General features: G+C 33.4%; 1 pseudogene; it reads left to right on the top strand.

Moving 5' to 3' along the window:
* The first annotated feature begins 6,221 nt into the window (after positions 1–6,221).
* LOC101705468 (eukaryotic translation initiation factor 1 pseudogene) lies at positions 6,222–6,563 on the top strand (annotated as a pseudogene).
* Positions 6,564–8,660: the final 2,097 nt, after the last annotated feature.

Below are 8,660 nucleotides of genomic sequence, written 5' to 3'. Positions count from 1 at the left end.
ATAAAAATTATGTACCATTTTATTTGTTGGTGATATGATTACATGCATGGAAAAGTCAATAAAATATAAAAGATCCCTTTATATAATAAATAATTCAGTAGACATTGTGATACAATATTAACAAAAAGAAAATAAGATAATTTACACATATCATTAACATATTAAGAATAGGATGGGAAGTATTTTTCAGGATTCTGCTAAACAGAAACTATTAAGATGCATATTTATATCAGTATGGATTGATGTCCATTTATTTTATACTGTATAATAATCTAATTTCTTTCTCAAAGTGATATAGTTTTTGCCATGGATATTATTCAATAAAGAATATTTACAGTAGCAAAAGTTTAGGAACAACCTATATGTACACAAAACTGTATGATCTATAACAGTAAGTCATATCCACATAGTAGAATAGTATTCAACTTAGAAAAGCATTTTAATACATTGATTTGGAATTGGCAACAAAATAATTTCAATAAAGATCAGTGAGTAAATATAATTTGTAAGTATTTTGGTGTAAAATTAAAATAATATAATCCTATATTCACCTAAAAATATCTGAAAGTGTAATTAATAGAAGAATCATACAGAAGTAAAGGGCATATTATATTATATCTCTCTTTACATTTGCTTTAATGGCTGAACCATGTGAATATACTGGGTAACCAAAATGAAATATGAAAAAAAAATAATAAAATAGAGATCACAATTTCATAGGAAGATTTCATCAGAGGTAATATTGGTGGACCACTGGAAGATGACTGTACACAACTATGAATGTGATGAAAACCTGGACAATGCACTAATCTGAGACCCTCAAATTCTTCTGAGCTTTACCTACAGGTTGTTATGTTGGTGATCCACGAAAGACGCCTTGTGGCTTAGACAGCAGAGGGAGAAAGTAAAAATTTTGAAGTATCCAAAGCATTTTCTAGAATAATGACTTACTGGACTCTAGAAAAGACTATCAGAGCCTTACTCTACCCAAGAGAAGAACATGTTCCATGCTTCACTTGTAGTAGGAAACGATTTCACTCATCAACCTCAAAAAATGTAGATAGACCTGTAAATTATCTGGCTGGCCACTCAAAGTAATCATCTGCAAAAAGCTCAATAAGATGCTACAGAAATTCCATTTGGCCTAGAGGTTCCCCTCTAAGGGTCTTCCTGAAAAAGTTAAAGTCATCATATTACAGTGGTCCATGCAGACCCATGTTCCCGACAGTAGAGCTCATAAGAGCTAGGAAGAAGCCTCTATGTCCATCAACAAATGAGTGGATAAAGGAAATATGGTATCTATACACAGTGGGACTAGGAATGGGAGAGTGAGGGGAGGGAAAGGAAACAAGGAATCAAGATAGGTTATGTGAATGTGCCAACTCCACACAAATAATGTAAACATTGCTTAAATAATGTTGCAGAAAATCAATTCCACATAAAAAAGTCAGTAGCATTTCTACACACAAAAAAATTGCACAAAAAAGAATTTAAGAACTCAACTTCCTTTACAATTGCTACAAAAAATACTTAGGAATAAACACAGCCAAGAGTAAAAAGATCTATTTAGTGAAAAATTTGAATAAGACACAAACGAATGGGAAGATGGCCCATGTTCATTGATTTGAAAAGTTAATATTGTAGGAATGTCCACACTTCCTAAAGGAATTTATACATTCAATGCAATTATTATCAAAATTCCATTGCTACAGAAATAGAAAAAATATTATAAAATTTGCAAGGAACTAGAAAAGACCACAGATAGTAAAAGTTATAATAGAAAAATTAAAATTAAAGAAATTGCAAAGAGAACAGAATTTAGTTTTTATAGATGATGTTGCTAGACATTAACAATTCAGAGACTGAGCTGCTTAGAAACTGGGCTTCAATTCTTGGGGTATAGATTTGTTTTGTAGTGTACCATGTGTGGTAAGCTTTTGAGGTCTCAAATGAAAGTGTGGACTTTGTAAAATAAAGTTTCTAATGTCAGACTGTAAAATCCTATTGTTGTTTTCCTTTCTCTGTACTATTTCTAAAAGCTCTGTTTAGTGTTTCAGGCTCTCCTCATTGATTCTGGCTAGAGCCTCAGCCCTTCAGCTAATTCTTTCAATTGGAAAAATAACTGGAGGCAAGAAATGAAATCCAATGAAAGACTGATCTCCCTAGAGTTCTCTTTTATCTAGTATCTCCACCATGATGCAGCTTCAGCCCCTTCAAGTAGATACTCTATTTTATATTTTATTATATTCCTCTTAATTGTTCAAAATAAGAAGGTTTGACTTAAACTGGCTAATCTGCCACTGTTGGAAGCATAACCCTTCAAGACATTTTCTTTGGGTAATGGATTCAAAAAATCATATATATTTTGCCTATAATTTGTTGGCTAGAATTTAGATACAAAAGTCTCCAAATAGCTGTCACTGAAACTCGAAAATATGACATATAAAGTATGACAGACAAAAAATTTGAAATACATTTTCTACTTTATATGAAGGAAAGAGAAGGGAAATATTAAGAAACAAGTAGTAGGCTTTGGTATAGGTGCTATATAGTTTTCTTTCTTATTATGTTAAATTATTTTTGCCCCATTAAAATTTAAATTCTGGGAGGTAAAATTTTTTCTTTAGTTCATTTAATTCTCTCTCTCTTTCTCTCTCTATTTTTTTTCTTTCTTCCAGGGATCACACTAAGAACCTTGAGCATTTACTTCACCAATGAGCTATACCTCAGCCCTATGTTTTGCATTTAGTTCATCAGCTTATCTAATGCTAAGAATATCCTAGTACATTTACTCAGTAAAGTTGATGCCTTCAATTTAAAATAATTAAAAGAATACTATGATCAATGTTCAGCTTTAATGAAGGATAAAGTTCCATCAGTTTATTTACCAAATTCTTTTAAAAATTTATTTTGTTAGTATAGTACTTGATCATTTTTAATCCTGTTTCCCATCATCCTTTCTACAGAATCTTTTTCTGATCTCTAAAAAGTCTACCACTCTGTTTCTTAGCATTTCTCCTATATTATGTTCTTTAAATTGTTTATATTTTAGGTATCTCATACAAGAGTAATCATGTGATATTTAAACTTATCTAATTTATTTAACTTAATATTATAGTCTCAAGTTCCATCTATTTTCTTAAAAATAAGTCAACTTTATCCTTCTTTATGGTTAATACATTCACATATATATCATATTTTCTTTATTCATTCATCTTCCTTGATTTGTATTTATAAGGAAAACTTGGAGCACTGAGAAAGCAGAAATTTCTTCTGGAGATATGAAACAAAGTAAGCAAAACTCTACATAAACTAATGATCTCTAAGATTTCGGGTAAAGTGGCATTATCAATTAAAAAAAGTCATATGTTAATTTTGAGGATTAAAAATTTAGCCAAAGATAGAGTCACAATCAAATCTGCATATTCTGGCTCGAGGTAAAATAGTACCGAAGACAAGTATTTTTGACAATCCATTCCTCAGTACAATATATACTTCGGAAAGGATTTTCTTGGAAGGTATGAAGAAAATTTTTATTTTTAACTGAGAAATGCAAAGGCTCACATTTATACCAAAATTAGAAATTTTATACTGTAGCACAGAAAATATTTGTTATGGCTTCTTTGCCTTCCACAGTTCCTATAGTTTTATAAATTGCCACTATAAATATGACTTCATTGTAAAATTTAAAATAAATTATCATTCAATGGTCAGAATTGTAATACAATTTAACTATAACTCACATAGGCAGAATCCATATCAAATATCTTATTTGTTTTTGTTTTGATGCTCACAATTCATTATCAGATTTATAGACTAAATATATGAAAAATGAGCTTTTAAAATTATAACTATGATTATTATTTTACTGATATTGATCATTATTTCTACAGATACTAGGTATCACAAAACTGATAAGTTGCATAATGGTTCCCAAAGATGTCACATCCTAATTCTGGAACCTGTGGATATGCTACATTATATATCAGAAAGGAATTAAGGTTGCAGCAGAAACAAGTTCGCTAGAATAGGGAGATTATCCTGGTGGACCTAGAGTAACCATAGCAGTACACACCAATGCACCTTATTGAATCTCTCACCTGTGTTTTCTGGCTTTGAAAATTGAGGAAGGAAACCTGGAGGCAAGGACCATGGTAGCTTCTAAAGGCCTGGGAATGAGTCTCATTTGTTACCAAGCAAAAATATCTGGGCCTTGTTCATGTAGCTCTATGGAACTAAATTCAACAACAGCATGAATGAGCAAACAAATTAATTCTCCCTTAAAACCTCCAGAAAGGAACTCTCCTGATAACTCCATTCTAGTCCCGTGAGATCTCTTTCTGATGACTAACCAAGAAAATGCTAAGATAATAAATTTGTGTTATTTAAACTGCTAAGTTTGCTGTCATTTGTTATGGGAGTAATGAGAACCTATATAACAAACCTTGTCAAACTTATTTCAAGGGGGAAAATACTTCAAATAAATTGTTATAAATGTACTAAAAAACATGCATGTACATAAACACATTCATACACACTTGAAATACTTATGTTTATGAAGGCTACTTCATCTTAACTTTAATGTCCCTTATGAAAACCTTAGAAGTAAAAGTAATTTAAATTTAGAAGGGAAAATACCAAAGGGGCTTTATATTTATTGAAATATAGCAAGCACTAATATTCCTTCATTTCGGTTTAATAGCAACCTTCAACCAGACACCTTATTAGTTTAACCTTTATTAGATCATTTCCAAAGGCTGGGGAAATCTGTGTTGATATAGAATTCAGATTTTAAGTACTGGCTGCTGTATTAAATGACAGCAGCATTAGTTCGTAAGAATTTTCATCATTAAAATGAAGCAATGTGTTATAGTAGGATTTATATGAAATTCTTCAATATTTTCCATATTTTTCCCATCTTAATTTTAGGTCAAAGGCTGAAAATTACAACTACTGGACACCAGAAAGATCACTGTTGTCACAGATCCAAGAATAACTACCCAGCACAGATATCATTAGGAAAAAAGAAATGATACCTATGGTAAAATGACTGTACTATAAAGCAAGCAGTATACATAAAAGTAAATGGTAATATTTTTGTGTGAATTTTTGGTCTTTCACTATTTTTTTCCTTATATTCTTCTATTAGTACATTTTAGGTATACAATACATTTACATTTATCATTGGGTGTTTGCATCTGTACATGATGTATCTTGGTTCTTATTTTTTCCCCATTACCTGTGCCCTTTACCCTCTCCACCCTTCCCTATTTACATAGACTTTGTTTCCATTTTTTTTTCTTTTCTCATAATTTTTCCTTTCCCTTCTTTCCTTTCCCCTTCCCCTCCCACCATCCTATCACTTTGGACCTTTTCTTCCTATTTCAAATTATCAATTATTTATTTTAGTCATTTTAATCCTTATTTACACTTTCAGTTTCTCACACTAGAGAAACTATTCAGTATTTACACATGTGTGTCCTATTTATTTCACTTAATATGCGTCCATTGGCCTCAATATGCAACCATTTAGCTATAAATGTCTCTAGTTTCTCGTTCTTTATGGCTGAGTATTCCATTTTATACTGTAACACATTTAAGGATGCAGAGCCTCTGAGGCAATGTGTGAGACACCAAGGAAAATTGCTGGGCTTCAAGAAGAGCACAATGCAGCCCCTGCCTGTGGTACACTGGAGTAGTCACAGAGGAAGCTTCTTCATAATGGTATGTACATTTCCTGGACAGATCCTTTTACAGTCATTTCCTGAACAATAGTATAGCACAATTCACTACATCTAATTTTCATTATTGTCTGTATAATTAATTCATAGAATTTGAGAATATATATAGATAGATAGATAGATAGATCTAGAATATATATCATTTGATAATTATAAGTAAACCATTTCCTTTTGGAATTCCAAGTCTATTTAGAAGATTTAGAAGATTTAGAAGATTGGGTGTCTGTATGTATTAAAGTAAAATAATTACTAATTCCTCATATATATACTTCAAAGTAAACTTCAAGTGAATTTCCTTGTGTTTTGTGGGTGCCTTGGCAGTACAAGAGTAGAGTTGAGCCCCAGTCACTGAGCGGCCGCCGAGGACTCAGCTGCCTCCCCCTTGAGCCCCTGCTTCCCGGCGATCCGTCCCCCGAGCCCGCCTTCTCCCGCAGCTGCCTTCCGCAGACCATTTGCACCTAGGAAAAGGAATCCTATCGTATGTCCACTATCCAGAACCTCCACTCTTTCGACCCCTTTGCTGATGCAAGTAAGGGTGATGACCTGCTTCCTGCCGGCACTGAGGATTATATCCATATAAGAATCCAACAGAGAAACGGCAGGAAGACCCTTACCACTGTCCAAGGGATTGCTGATGACTACGATAAAAAGAAACTGGTGAAGGCGTTTAAGAAGAAATTTGCCTGCAATGATACTGTAATCGAGCATCCAGAACATGGAGAAGTAATCCGGCTCCAGGGTGACCAACGCAAGAACATACGCCAGTTCCTGGTAGAGACTGGACTGGCTAAGGACGATCAGCTGGAGGTTCATGGGTTTTAAGTGCCTGTGGCTCATTGAAGCTTAAGTGAGGATTTCCTTGCAATGAGTAGAATATCCCTTCTGTCCCTTGTCATGAGTTTAAAAACCTCATGGCTTGTATAATGTAACCATTTGGGGTCCACTTTCCCTTGGACTAGTGTAACTCCTACATGCAATAAACTGAAAAGAGCCATGCTGAAAAAAAAGAATAGAGTTGAGTAGTGATGATGAAGACTGAAATATTTACCATTAAAGATGAAAATGTTTGCTCTCAAAACCTTCACAAAAAATTTGCTGACTTCTAATATAACTGAAGGTAATGTTGATATGTAAACAAAAACTAGAAATAAAACAGTATGGGAAAAGGTTGTAACACTTTACCGACAAGGTCAAGAAAATCTTCCTAGAAGAGTTGACATTTCAATAGGATCTTGAACTGTAAAGTGGAGTGCAGGAGTTGGTTAATGGCAATAGAGAAATCTAAGTACAGTATACTTCATATGAATAGGTACAGACATGGGAGATAGTGATTTCTGCACAGACATAGAAGTATTTATGAATAACATAATAAGGAATGATAGAACGTAAGATGGAAAGCTAGATTACACTAAGAGTGTGAAAGGTCACTCATGAAATTACTGATAAATATTACAGTATGTGCTGCATTCTATTTCATTCCTCCAGATAGACAGACAGAAAGGTAGGCATATACATACATACATATAGATGATAGGTACATATATCAGCTTGTATTCTGAGAGCCTCTGTATCTGTCTCCCCATCTCACTTAATGTTATCCTTAATATTATTGAGATGCTGTTCTCCTTTGTCTCTATCTCTATTATCTCCCTGCTTTTTAATTTTTGACTCATCACAGGAATTTTTCCTCAATATGTCTTGCCCTGGAGTTTAGCCCAAGTATTTGGAGAGATGTATCAGAACACTCATAACTACACAAAAATATTTAGCCAATCTATAAAAATGTTAGAAGATAATATAGGAACATATTACTACAGTTTTGAAATAGGGAAGGATTTTTAATCAAGATATAAAATAACACTAATGAAAATACTAATATAGTAATCTAATTATAATTAAGAGAATTAATTCATTAGAAGACACTGTGATATGAATGAAGAAGCAAGTTCTAAATGTGGAGATTATACATATACTGATACAATAAAAAATCAAGATATATGTTGATCATATGTCAAGGATTCCTAAAAATTAAAAGGTTAAAAGCACATATGCCCTGTTTTAGTTACTTTTTTATTGCTTGAACAAAATAGGTAACACTCTCAATTTGAAGAAGAAATAGCTTATTTCAGCTCAGAGTCTGTAGAGGCTTCAGTTCATAGTTAGCTGGCTCCAAGGCACAATGACATGCCAAAGCGGCATCCCAGAGGAAGAACAGTCCATGGCAGAGCAGGCAGGAGGCAGAAGCAGCAAGCAGGAAAGCAAAGCCTTCCTTTTCCTTTTATCTCATCCAGGCTTCAAGCCTTTTGGGTATTGCCACCCACAACCATTATCCACACCCAGAACTATACTAAACCAATCAGTGGGCTATTTTAGTACCACTAACCCTTAATCCCAATATCACACACTTTAAATCCAGCCACCTCCAAAAAGCACCATCTATGAGCACAATGAGGCTTTGAGAGGATATCTAAACTCAAGCCATGATATTCTCTAATAGAAAAATGGACCAAGGAAATATTATAAAACATTTTGCAAAGAAAGAAATCCAAATGGCTCATAAAAATATAACAAGAAATCAATTAGCAGCCATGGAGAAGTACATATTAAAAAATCTTTTCAGAAAGTTCTGTGCAGGGGAACCAAAAATGTCATCATGAAATGGACTGCATGTATTGCTGGGAGGTTAGTGAAGTAACTGGAGAGTTTCTCTGAATGAGCAGGCTAGGATTTAAAAAGTAATTGGCAATTCTGTCCTAACCAGCTTTGGATATTCATGAGTTTTGTTGTACATTATACAACCATCAGCTCAGCAGAGATTTTTTTTTTAAATGCCATAACATCAAAGGTTGACAGTATACTGATCCATGATATTCCTATACATGCCAAATGGAAGTGTACCTTGAAACAGAGTCTAGAAAA

This window comes from Heterocephalus glaber, unplaced genomic scaffold, assembly GCF_053883595.1.
Source record: "Heterocephalus glaber isolate CG9 unplaced genomic scaffold, H.glaber_assembly_v1.0 deba00000818, whole genome shotgun sequence".
Lineage (NCBI taxonomy): Eukaryota > Metazoa > Chordata > Mammalia > Rodentia > Bathyergidae > Heterocephalus > Heterocephalus glaber.
The sequence above is the reverse complement of the archived record's forward strand: the minus strand, read 5'-3'. Positions and strand labels throughout refer to the sequence as shown.